General features: G+C 41.8%; 1 protein-coding gene across 2 annotated transcripts in view; it reads left to right on the forward strand.

The window, feature by feature from the left end:
- Positions 1-12045: 12045 nt before the first annotated feature.
- Positions 12046-13108, forward strand: part of LOC144761662 (VIP peptides-like) — a 333664-nt gene continuing 332601 nt past the window's right edge. The window contains exon 1 of one of the 2 annotated variants that reach the window (XM_078646948.1): positions 12046-12136. The gene's annotated coding sequence lies outside the window, so the exon portion shown is untranslated. Of the gene's footprint in view, positions 12189-13108 lie in introns of both variants that reach the window. The other variant, XM_078646949.1, reaches the window with a different exon arrangement.

Consider the following 13108-nt stretch of genomic DNA (forward strand, 5'->3'; position numbering starts at 1 on the left):
ACTGGAGCAAAGCCCAGATTAGCTTGGATGCATCAAATTGTTGCTTTCCAAGTACAGGGGTAGATGCTGATTAACCTGTTTTTCAAAAACTTTTGAGAGGGCAAGGAGTAGTGAAATGGGGCTGTAATTAGATGGGTCTGTAACCCCGCCTGGGATTTCTTTAGCAGTGGCACAATTTTAGTATATTTCCATGCTTTGGAACTATGGGCGATGAGAGTGAGGCATTCAGAAAGATGGTTAGCAAGGGGATTGGTAGCCTTTAGTTCCAGGGCCAGAACATTTGTGGGGCATAGGTCAGATGTAGAACCTGATTTGAGGTTCCCAATATCGAATAGTGAGACTTTCAGCGAGATCGGGTCCAATCTATCTAAGGAAGGGGGTGAGTAGGAAGTTTATTGGCTTGCTGATAGTCGTCCACTCTAGACTACTCTCTTTCCTAGGAGGAGACTGACTTAGATATAGAGATATTATCCTGGAAGTAATGAACAAGTTGTTCACACCATTCCGGGGTAGGCACCTGCTGACCTATACAAGCCGCTAGGGATGTAAAAGACTTCAATATTTTAAAGGCTTCTTTTGATTTTTTACCAGCCTTTAGAATTCTGCATCAAATGTTGAGCTTTATTGCTATTTTAATTTCTTTCTGATATACTTTTTTAAAGATATGCTGTACCTAGTTTTGAGAAGAGGACTGTATGACACCCTCCATTGTCTTTCTAAGTGCTTACACTAGAGTTTGGCCTCTTTAAGAGTTACTATACCATGAGCTGGAAGGCTTTGCTCGCACCGGATCTAAGGCAGGGGTAGTGTCTCCGATCCACTTGTCTATAAGGTCAACATCAAAATCAACATTACATGTGAGTGAGGGCTTTTTCTCCTCCAAAACCTCCGGTTGGATATTATGAAATGCTTTAGCCTCTCTAGATATGGAGCCAATTTGAGGAACATATCTCCCTTCCTTGGCCCACCTTATTCTAATCATATAGTGGTCTGTCCAAACTAGAGGGATAGGAGTATTCACTTTCAGGGGTAGGTTAGAGAAAATATAATCAAGGGCATATCCCACTTGAAATGTAGGTGTGAATACAGTCTGGGTGATGGTCATAGCAGAGATGTTCTCTCGCAGTGTTATTGCTTTTTTTTCTCAGCTAACTCCAAGTGAAGGTTAAAATCACCTAGGAGGATAAAATGGGAGTATCCTACTGCTAGGGTTGAGAGAGCATTACACAGAGAGTTAAGGAATGATCCAGCTGAAACAAGGGGTCTAGAGACCAGGGCGCCTGCTACTGATTGATTGGGTTATAGAGTGATACAGAAACCCATGACCTCTGCTCCCTCCAAACCTATCATGGGTATGGAGGTTGGAGAAAAATTCACCCTATGGATCATTGCTATCGCACCTCCTCAACCATTCTCGCGACACTCTTCGCATTTTATAGTCATTGAAATTGCAAAGCCGATATCAGGGTCAGAGAAATCCATTAGCCATTTTTCTGTTATGAATAATACATCATTTATAGAGGTTCCTCGAGGTTATATAAAAACTACATTGTGTACACCTAGCTTCAATTAGGACTAAAGAGTCTACAGTTAAAGGTACAAATGTTCGTGCAGGGGTTAGCCTGTGTAATTGTAGCAAGCTATAGGCGTGTTTCAGACTACCTTCAGGGTCAATTTGGGCATGGTGGCTAGTGCTGGATGCTGACGTGCGCAGACGGCGTCCCTTTCGCGAGCCTTCAGGGAGCCATCTGCACATCCGCGATGCATGCTGCCTTAAATGCATCTGGGAACGGGACAGTAGAGCGTCCGCTCACTGAAAATGGCTGCTCTAGCTGTCCCAAACAAGGACAAATGGCTGCGATATGGGTCTATGTGCAAAGAAGCACATTATTTTTAGCTGCTCCCCCTCGCAATTTAAAAAGAGAACGAATGACTGTGAACAGCTTTTAAGTTTAAATACAGTTCAAATGCATTTGAAAGACTGGCCTCTCTCTTTTCTTGTACTGTGTACAGGGTGGACTGAGTGTAGAAAGTTTAAATATGAGAGTTACTCCTTTAGTTTCACCTTTAAACCAACTGTAGATTGTGTTCAGTTGTTTTTAATAAGAGATTACCCTCTATTCTAAAACCATACAACAGGTAACAGTTAATAATTTATTGTTGAAAACTATGAGCTCTCAGGTGAGACATATGTACATGGTGAAGGGTATGTATCAATGGATTAACTAAGAGACAGAACTCTCCGTAAAGACCTTTACACTGGCTGAACAGAGTGCATGGTATGGTTTCCTGAGAGTAGACACACAACTGAGTCTTCTGCACACCCTGAACTCTGTATACACAATAATTTAGAGCAACAGGTCCTGTGAAAACATCTCTAAAAATGGTGTACATTCTGCTTGGTTCACTTTGGTAAGAGCCTGCCTTCCCTCATAAGACTTCTATACAGGCTAAAGACTATGGGGTCCATTATGATGACGGGCGGACTTTGTCCGCCCGTCACCATAGTGGGGAACAGGACCGTCCGCCATAAGGGTGGGGGTCCCGTGGGGGGAATTAGGATGTGCCCGCCACAGTGGCGGGCACATCCTGTAGTTTTAGCATTGTGGCGGGCGGTGCACTCTGCACCGCCCGCCACAATGCTAAAAATGCTTTGTTGCATTTGCATATGCAAATGTGGGGGGGTACCATAGGTACCCCCATATGCCCCCCGACAGTGTTGGCAACCTGGGGGCCCTGCAGGGGGCCCCCGCAGCAATTCCCGCCTGCCTTTCTGTGGCGGCATTGCCGCCGCGGAAAGGCCTCTACTTGGTGCCATTGTAATATGGCTGGCGGTGTCCATTGGACACCGCCACCATATTAATCCATTACTGCCTTGCGACCGCGGCGGTAAAGCGGCGGATGGTCTTTCCGTCCACCGCTGTCCCCTCCGCCATCCTAATCTGGCGGAGGGGAAAACGAGAGTGCTTGTCGGGCGGACTGCCTCCGCCAGGGTGGCGGTGGCCACCGCCACCCTGGCGGAGGCAATCCGCCCATCATCATAATGGACCCCTAAGTGTAGAAAGCATAAGTAAGAGAGCCACATCTATCTTTTCACCCTCAAACAGGCTATACATAGTATTCAGTAAGGTTTGTTGAAAGTCATCTCTCTCTTCAACCCCCTGTAAACAGTAGGAAAGCCCTGGGGGCAACATGGAGGCCGGCGAGTAGCGGGTCGCGGAGGCTCCCGAAGGTCAGTAGACTAAGGATGTTAATTTATCATTGACCTACCGGGATTTAAGCATCAAAGGCATTCACAAATTTAAAATAACTCATGGTCTGTGATAACGAAATATTTACATACTTGTTTCCGTTTTTGGTTGTTCTGATTGCATGCGGCGGCTGCTGCCCATCGGGAAATGCCGGTGCGGGAGTTCCGATGGAGGCTTTGGGAAAGCAAACGCTGAGGTGCGGCGTCTGAAGGTTTCGAGAGGCTGTCTGCCTTCACGTTGTTCCCTGGGATCAGGGTGGCGCGACAGAGATTATTGGTGTGGCGAGGTTGGTGAATGCTGAAGGCGAGGACGTGAAGTTGGCGTTGGACTCTGAAGATCTGCAGATCGCTAATCAGCGAGGTGTTGGTTTGGGAAGAGTGCCGGTTATCCGTGTAGACCTGGGTCTTCTCTGGTCTTGTGCTGCTGCTTGCCTGAGTCGAACTCGGAATGCAGTCAGCCTGATTAACCCCCGAAGCTGTCAAGGCAAAGGCAAAAGAAAAGATGTGGAAGACGAAGAAAGAGGTGAAAACACTCTACCTTCAAGGAGATCACCATATACAGGACACAGTGAGCTGGTTATAAAACAATAGATACCAGCTAATAAGGGTAAGGAGAGGGGGATAAAACTGGAAAATCTATCTATAAGCTGTCTAGAAACACACAAGGAAGGAGAGCAGAGTGTGAGAGGACGGAAACCGGCTAACACCTCGACCCATGTAGTCCCTGGGCAAATACAGTCTAGATATACTCTAAGGAGCGCTAAGCTAAAAATACATATGTTGGATTCACAGGATACAGAATAAAGGGCACATTCAACTCCAGTAACTCAAAATCAAGTGCATTTAAATACTCCAAAGACGAAGAAAAAACTTTCAATACAGAGTAAAAAATGGCGCAGGAATTCGTGAAAATAAAGACCTTGCTAAAACGAAAGCTGTATTACCAGCTCAACAGGTATCAAAATTACAGTTTCTCTGAAAAGTCTTTAAAACCACTCCCGCTACATTATTGCTAAAACCAGGAGTAGAGATATCATCACAGGATACCAATACTGTATATGATTTAAACAGCCCTCAGAGTATTGCACAGGACACCCTAAGTAGCATTCCTACATCCAATAAATGTTATCCACCTATGATTGAGGAAACACTGCAAGAGGATAATTCACAAGATATGGAGATGTTAAACGCATCAGAGAATGCATCAGAAAAAACACCTAGGGACTTGGAGCAGGTAATACAGGGCAGCCCGACGTGCAAGATACACTGTATACAACACACACTTCCCAGGCACCACCAATAAAGTATCAGGATAAGCCTAATGAAGTTAATATAGGAGAAAACAATGGCAATGTATTAAATAACCCTCAACTAGCCCAGCCAGCTCAGATGTGCGATCTAATTCAAGCCTTATCAAAAGAGATGAAAGAAAGGTTTTCATTCGCTGAAAAAAATCAGTTTGATATTAAAATCTCTTGTAAAAAATGTGAAGCTAAATTAGATTTGTTGGCAGTCAGACCAAACGCCCTTGAAGAAAAGGTAGCCGACTTAGTAAAACAGACAGCAGATAATGCAAAGCGCATAGTCACACTAAGTGACAGAGGGCTAGAAATACAAGGTCAACTGAAATTGCTTGAGAACTCACAAAGGAGAAATAACATCCGTCTTCTTAAAATACCGGAAGGGATGGAGGGAAGTAACCTGAAAGAGTTTGTAATAAAACTTATAAGGCAGGCAACCCATATCGAATGCTCAGAAGAAGTACTCAGGGCTGATATACAAAGAGTACACAGGGACTCTTTTAGGCTCAGCCCAAATAATACGAGACCCAGGAAAATCTTGGTGAATTTCTTAACTTACAGTTTAAAAGAAGAAATTTTAAATAAAGCCCTTAAACGAAATTCTCTCTATGCAGAAAACGTAACATTTCAGATATGTTCAGATGTTTCTGCAATTACTGCATCCAGACAATGGGAACTGGGGAAACTGATTGACCAGTTAAAAAAAATGTCAGAACAACAGCACAACTAAAATTCCCAGCATCATTAAAGGTCATGCACAACAACAAAATTAAAGGTCATGCACAACAACAAAATGCAAGTATTTAAAAGGGTAGAAGATGCTGAAAGTTTCCTAAGTTCACTATCGAGGGACTATGAGACAACAAAATAAAGAAGCAAAAGCCTTTAAGATGTAAAAATCTGTTTTCTCTTTTAAACTATTCCCTGACCTGAAAGAGGAGCTCCATAGGCCTAGTTAGAGGCCATTGAATAAGAAATGGGGGTTTCTCCATGGGATAGTTCACTAGAGGAAGCGGGAAGGGTAAAAGGAGGGGGGGAGAACAGAGTGGGGAGCAAAGGGGAAAAAAACAAAAAATGTCCAATTTGTCAGAAAGAAACTAAAGTCACAAGAAAGATATCTAAGAGATGAGCCACCCATCAGGAGATCCGGTGTTTAAATTAAAGGTATTTCCGGGAATCTAAAGGGATTAAGAACAAACTACAGAAGGCAAAAATTATTTCAATATTTAAGGGACACCCCAGAGCAAATCCTCATACTACAAGAAACTAATTTACTAGAAAATTAGCTACAGGAATTCTGTAAAACTCAAAAGTGGATCTAAGATGTGGTTTGTACAACTCAGTCATGTCCATCTAAAGGTGTAGCTATAATTATAAAAAAAATTGGCTATCTCTTTAGAGAATAGCACGGTAGATAAAATGGGGAGATAGGTCATAATTAAAATTAAAATACATTCGCACAATTTTACAGTTGCGGGCTATTATGGTCCGAACAATTATGACACGACTCCTTTAAAAATATACTATCAGAGCTATTAAATTATACAGATCCACTATTATTAGCAGGAGACTTAAATGTAGTACTAGATCAAGTTTTAGATGAATCACATACAAGTAGATCCATTCAGAATTTTAAAACAAGAACATTAATGCAGAATGAGATGCAACAACTAGCGTGGTATGATGTCTGGAGGTCGAAAATGGGTAACAGAAGAGGATATACATTTCACAATAAGAAATATAAACATAAGTCCAGATTAGATTATTTTCTCCTGAATACATCATTAAAACAATGGGTGCAAGATATTAAACACATGGGGTTACATTTGTCTGACCATTCAGCAGTGTCTCTAGAACTTAATGTTCCAATCAGACCAAGCATCAGGAGATGGACACTAAAACATGCTATCTTACTAGAAGAAGATATAATAGAGAAATTAAGCTTACAAACAGAGAGCGTTTTTCATATTAATTTAGGCACTACACCTATACATATAGTCTGGGATGCTTATAAACCAATTATAAGGGGCCAGATAACTGCTATACAATATGCGAGACACAAAAAGTATAAAGCTGAAATTGAGAGCATAGAAAGCGAGATACAAAAAATAGAACATAATCTTAATACACAGCAAAGCACTTCACTTAATTTCAAGATGTCTCAAAAATTAGAAACTCTTAGATGGCAAGCCAGAAGAATAGCTCATTTTGAATATGGAGAGAATTGCGGGAAGTTTCTGGCGTGGAAGACAAAGCAGGACCTAGCCAGAAGTAACATTAATGAGATTAAGTCAGATTCTCAAAATGTAATATACAACTCTCCAGATGATATTGAGAAAATCTTTCCTGCACACTTTGAAAAGGTGTATCATGAGGATTTAAATGCTCAAGAATTAAAGATAAGGAATTGGTTGGGTCATACATTCTTAAATAAAATTACAGATGAGGCATCTAGAAACATGGATAGGGCGATCTCAATGGTAAAATTGGAGAGGTTATAACAGCAGAGAAATCCGGAAAAGCTGCAGGCCCAGATGGTCTACCGGCAGAAATATATAAAGTTTTAAAGGGTGTTCTTACTCCAATCATGCTGACATTATTTACTTATATTTTTGAACAAGGTGGAGATATACCACTGTCATGTAATGAGACAACTGATGCATTAATTCTTAAACCTGCTAAACCATCTTGTTCATGTGATTCATATTGGCCTTTTCTCTCTGCTAAATATAGACTATAAAATCTTTTCAAAAATATTGGCAGAGAGATTAAATGGAGTGGCAGGGAATTTATTACATTATGATCAGAAAGGATTTGTTAAAGGTAGGGGGATAAAAGACCGTATTTACTACTTGGTCGGAGCGATAGATATAGTGACCCGACACAAGACTCCCCTGGCAGTAATAACAATAAACACCATGAAGGAATTCGACAGAGTCAATTGGAAATATTTAAAATTCATATTAAAAGAAAATAATATTGGGAAAAATATTTGTAGGGCAATCGCATTGATATATAAATCACAGTCGGCCAGAATTTTGGTAAACGGTAATCTATCTGACTTAGTTAAAATCCAAAAAGGTATCCAACAGGGCTGTCCCCTATCCCCTATGCTTTTTAATTTATACATAGAACCGTTAGCTGAAAAGTTTAGAACACGTGACAAAATTCCTGCTTTTATATTTAGAGAATGGGGCAAAAAGGTGGCATTATATGCAGGCCATCTTATGATGTATACGACAAATTTAGATACCATCCTCCCGTTAATATATCAGGAAACACAAAAATTCAGAAAGATTTCAGGCTATGAAATAAACGAAGCCAAAACTGAATGCATAAATTGGAATTTGGGAGATTCCACCCACCCAACAAAAAAACCAATAAGGTATTTAGGAATATTGATTTCACAATTAGTAAAGAGATACAAAATTCTATAACTGGATGGACATATCTACCGTTAACACTGATCGGGAGAATAAACCTAATAAAAATTACGTTGCTCCCAAAAATAATTGTTTTATTACAAAATATACTGTTGGCATTTAACCCCTCCCATGCTGATGACGAGCTCAGCTCGTCATCAGCCACGGTGCTCGTGTGCTGATAATGAGCTGAGCTCGTCATAGCCGTTAGAATGCTCACACGCGGGGATAATTCCCCTGCTGTGCTGAGCGTTCTAAGGAACGGGTGTGGCCGTGACGAGCTCAGCTCGTCATCAGCACACGAGCACCGTGGCTGATGACGAGCTGAGCTCGTCATCAGCACCGGGGTGCTGTGCGCGCCCCCCGTCCCCCAGCACAGCAGGGAAATGCGCCCCGCAGCCAAGGGGTTAAGGAGAAATCTTTAAAGTCTCTACAGGCAAAACTGAATATGTTCATCTGAGCTCCAAAAGGAGCATGTATTGCATGGAACAAATTGGAAAAGAAAAAGAACAAAGGAGGCTTGCGTCTCCCAGACTTGGTTATGTATGCAAGAACTTTTTCCCTAAAAACTGGAAAAATTATAATGAATACACCAGATGGGTCAGACATTGGTACAATGTTTAAAGAGATGCTCCTGGATGTGGAGAATGGAAACCAAGGCTTTCTATATAATTTCGGAGATCCACAAATTTACAAAACAGTTCGTTTAAAGATACTATACGGTTTGCTACTACCAGGGCCAAAGTTAAAAAAATTCTAGGAATCACCTACTGCAGAGCCCTTGCCCCTATATAGAATAGACCGGGTTCACCAGAATGGACTAAAGATAGCCTCGCAACCCTTCTAATTAAAGCAGGAATACATCAATGGGTACAGATAGCCCCCGAATGGGACTTTACTATCTTGGGAATAGATTAATCTATTGGCAAACAGTGATCTTTCTAAATTTAAATACTGGCAAATAAGCAGTTGGCATCATTCAGTGGGCTCAGAGGCAGGATTATCTAGTGAACTGGAATCAACATTAACCAAGAATATGGCAAAGAAAAAATAAGTGGCAACCCTTTATTGGCTTCTAATGGATATGGAAGACGGTGAAATAAAGTTACCAATGACATTATGGGGAGATAACTTGCCTGGCTGCAACATTGAAGAATTATGGCAAGTATCTCATGATATTTTCCCCACGACAGTACAACCTGCAAATTTAAAAAGAAACCATGTTTTTTGTATTCACAGGGTTTATTGGACCCCATTTAAACTTGCAAAATGTTCGAAGTGTCTGACCCCCAAAATGCTCAAAATGTCTCCAGATAAAGGCGAATGACATTCACATGTTTCTAACCTGCCCAAAACTAAGTCAGTACTGGGAGGAGATGAATAGAGGTATGGAAACCATATTTTTGTAACCATACAGGTAAGTATAAATCTAGTCTTTTTCGGGTTGCCAATCCAATATAAGTTAATGTCAAAGGGGGAAAACAAATGATGTTTATATTTGATTTTAATTGCACGTAGAGAAATATGTAAAAAATGAGTTAAAGGTAACCCTCCAACGTTCTTAGACTGGGTGACTTCTATTAGATATACAATAAAGATGGATAGGGCTACATTAGACAACAGGATTAATAATAGAAATAAGAAAGATATTTGGGCCCCATGCAAAGGTTGGTTGGACACATTGGGTTAATACACAAAATAGGTTATATTGGTCCAATGATTAAGCCTTACACAATTTTTTTACTAATTCTCTTTGGCTCTCGTGGGTCGTTCCGAGAGATATAGAGCCATTACCTAGAGAAGCTCTGTGTAAAGCATTTCCATCTAGATACGGAGCCCGGGTTGGTACCAGCTCGAAGGGGGGCCACAGGAGTTATCAAAACAAGCTCAAATGTATCTGATGGCGAATGGGGACAAAAAAAAACAGTATGAAAGCCCTGCATAGCTGGTTTGTTGGACAGCATGGCCAGTCACCGCACCTCTGTACAAGGTGAATTCTAGGCGTGAATGCCATAAGAGAAGAACTAACCCCTCTCAAAAGACATTTTCTCTGGATGGGCCAGGTGCATGGTATGATTTGCTAAGAAAGGCGTCTATACTCACACTTCTGCACATGGTGAACTCTGTGGGTAAAAGGATTAAGTGAACACCAGACTCTGTACAAACATTTTTAATAAAGTGGACATTATGCATATTTCACTTCGTTAAGAGCCTAAACTCTAATTTGCCTTCTCGGCTTCCAGTCAGCTCGGTAACAAGCCGGGGATTTCCTGGAATTAGGCCATGGCAGGAACTCTGGTTTAAGTCACAGCCTCCATCCCAGAAACACATTTCCAGGCATTTTATTTGTAATTGCTCGAATCTTTGTCTACCTGGATTAGTCAATGCGATTAAGAACTGCAGAATGTTCGCCGAGCATTTGATGCCTTAAATGGCACGAGACAACCAGAAGCTACAGCAAATTAGTCAAGAAGCACATTAACTTTGCTTTCAAATCTATTTGGGAAAATCACTCGAAAAAAAAAAAACGTTTCAAGAATACCTGACTTGAAAGACCAATCCAAAATACACACTTTGAAAGACCAATCCAACAAGGGTGATAAATCAAAGTGGTACTGTTTTTTCAGATTCATTGAGTAAACTCGGCTACAGTTTTACAGGTATGGAAAGATTTTCAGGTACAATGATTTGTCTGAAAACCTATGTTCTGTTTCCACAAAACACTGCCACCGTGTTGCCCACACCGGGAAGCACTTCTATGGGCGCTGAGTTAACCCCATGTGGCCAACCTACAATGCCTTGTAGCACTGCCCCATATCCTGAAGTGTACGTTTTAGGTAGAATTCACCAAATCAGTTCTACTAAATAAAAGTGGGCTTCTTTAGCATACAGTCTTACCTTGAGCGCTACCTCAGCCATGGTTTATTACAGTATACATCCCTCCCATCACTCATCCCCTGCCCATCGCTCTACTCCCCCCTAACCTTCTGCAAACTGGTACATTCCAGCTGATGTCTACATAGTGCACTAAAATATCTTGCTGTCAGTTAGCCACATTTGAAACGTAATCGCAACCTTGGTTGACGTGAAGTCATTTGGTTGAAAGGTGGAGACACAATTTAATTTTTCGCTCGAGAATATGCAAGATGAGCACTAATGCAAATTATTCTCTGATGGTAGAGGGGAATGGGCAATCACACCGAGTCGAGAAACGCCGTTTGCAGCTGACTTTCGGCTACTGACAAATGGGATCCGACTTCTACAAAACCCGTCTCAGCTGGTATTTAAATTAGCAGAAATTAGACCGAGAAACGCAAATGCGAGTCGAAGCTCGATATACGCACTTTAAACGAGTTCTTTCTTACTATATCCATAAAAAGTTGTGTGAGGTATATTCGGTGTTTTGGTCAATAACTATACCAGTGTGGGTACAAAGTAACAACAAAGAGCACCGATTTACAATGGTTTTACAACGAATATAAAGAGGAAGATGACTAACGATTCATAAAAACATAAATCAAATGCAAAACAACATGCCCTGTATTCAACACGGCTTCCGCAACTCAAGGGATAAAGTCCAGTTAAAAAAACAACCCAAAAAAAGGTATGTTTACGTAGCACTCGGCACAGATGTAGTTTCATAGCGCTGCAGCCTCAGCTACGCATTATATTCATCTCAAAAGTCTGAACACACGTCGGAATTTGCACCAACAACTTTCAGTTTGCACCTACACCTCTGCGTGGTGCATTAGCCCACTGAACCACCTTGGCCTTGAGCTTTGTCGCCTCACCTGCTACTTACCCCGCACACTGATGTGCGATCTCGTTCACTGTGGAATCGTCCCGCGACGGATGCCTCTCATTGCTCTAAATCAATATTAAAACAAATGTCTCCAATCAGTACAGGGTGCGGAGCCAAGGGTCACGTGGGGCCCCCTGGCGCAGCTCAGCGCTGGGAGTAGATGACGTCCGAGGAGCGCCCCCTGGGAGCAGCAGTGACGTCTCCTGTCCCGAGTAACCCAATTGCCTTCGGCAAGGCAGATGCGGGCTTCTATAAAAGAGCCCCTGCCATGGCTGAGCAGAGCTGTGCAGGGAGGAGGGTTTGCTGCACCAAAGAGGCGAGACTTCGGTACAGGGACTGCAGAAGGAGAAGGCACTTCCTGGTATAATTCAACCCATTTCTTGACCCTTAGGACCATCTAGTGCTCACACAAGGTCAACTTTGTAAATATGTATTTTACTCCTGTTTTAACCTACTCTGACCCTTTTTTATTTTTTACAATACAAAAATGAAACATATTAGAGTTGTAACTGCATTGTTAGAATGCACAGTTTTTCTTGTGTAACTTTGTAACTGAATATATGTAACTTGTTAGCCTGTTTAGTCTATCTTGTGTACCTTATGTGACTTACCTGGTTCTTTTGAAAAACGCTCTGACAACTTTGCAGCCTCGGCCGGTAGTGGGAGAACCGGCCGGGCGGTGATGTGGGAAGGGGTAGGGGCAGGGTGGGGGTAGTAATGTATGGATTACGGACTTTAACAGGTAAGTAAACATATAAATAAATAAAACGAATTTCGTTGCTTGCACTGCATCAATGCGATGTAGTGCGTGTAACGAAATTCGTTTTATTTATTTATATGTTTACTTACCTGTTGAAGTACTCATGCCGTTAAAGTGAATGTCACTTTTCAACACATTTGCGTTAAGTTTTGTGCAATGCAAGGTTTTCATTATATTCCACCAATTAAGAATAAACTTTCACAGTTTGAGCTTTGGGCGGAGTGCTTAGTGTTGTGTGCGCGGAGGACTAAGCGCACTTGTTAGACCTGGCCTTTCCAGCAGACCTATGCCCAGAATTTTTGCTTTTGGGCCTTTTGTTGTTGACCCTGATTTGGTTGGTTTTACGACTCTGGGCACTTTACCACTGCTGATCAGTGCTAAAGTGCATATGCTCTCTGTGTAAATTATTATTATGGATTGGGGTTTCCATGATTGGCTTGTTTGACTTACTGCTAAGTCCCTAGTACAGTGCACCGTGTGTGCCCAGGGCCTGTAAGTCAAATGCTGCTAGTGGGCCTACGCGATTCCAAAAGGGGATGATGGACTGAGCGCTTGAGCAAATCAAACACTCAC

This window comes from Lissotriton helveticus, chromosome 6, assembly GCF_964261635.1.
Source record: "Lissotriton helveticus chromosome 6, aLisHel1.1, whole genome shotgun sequence".
Classification (NCBI taxonomy): Eukaryota; Metazoa; Chordata; class Amphibia; order Caudata; family Salamandridae; genus Lissotriton; species Lissotriton helveticus.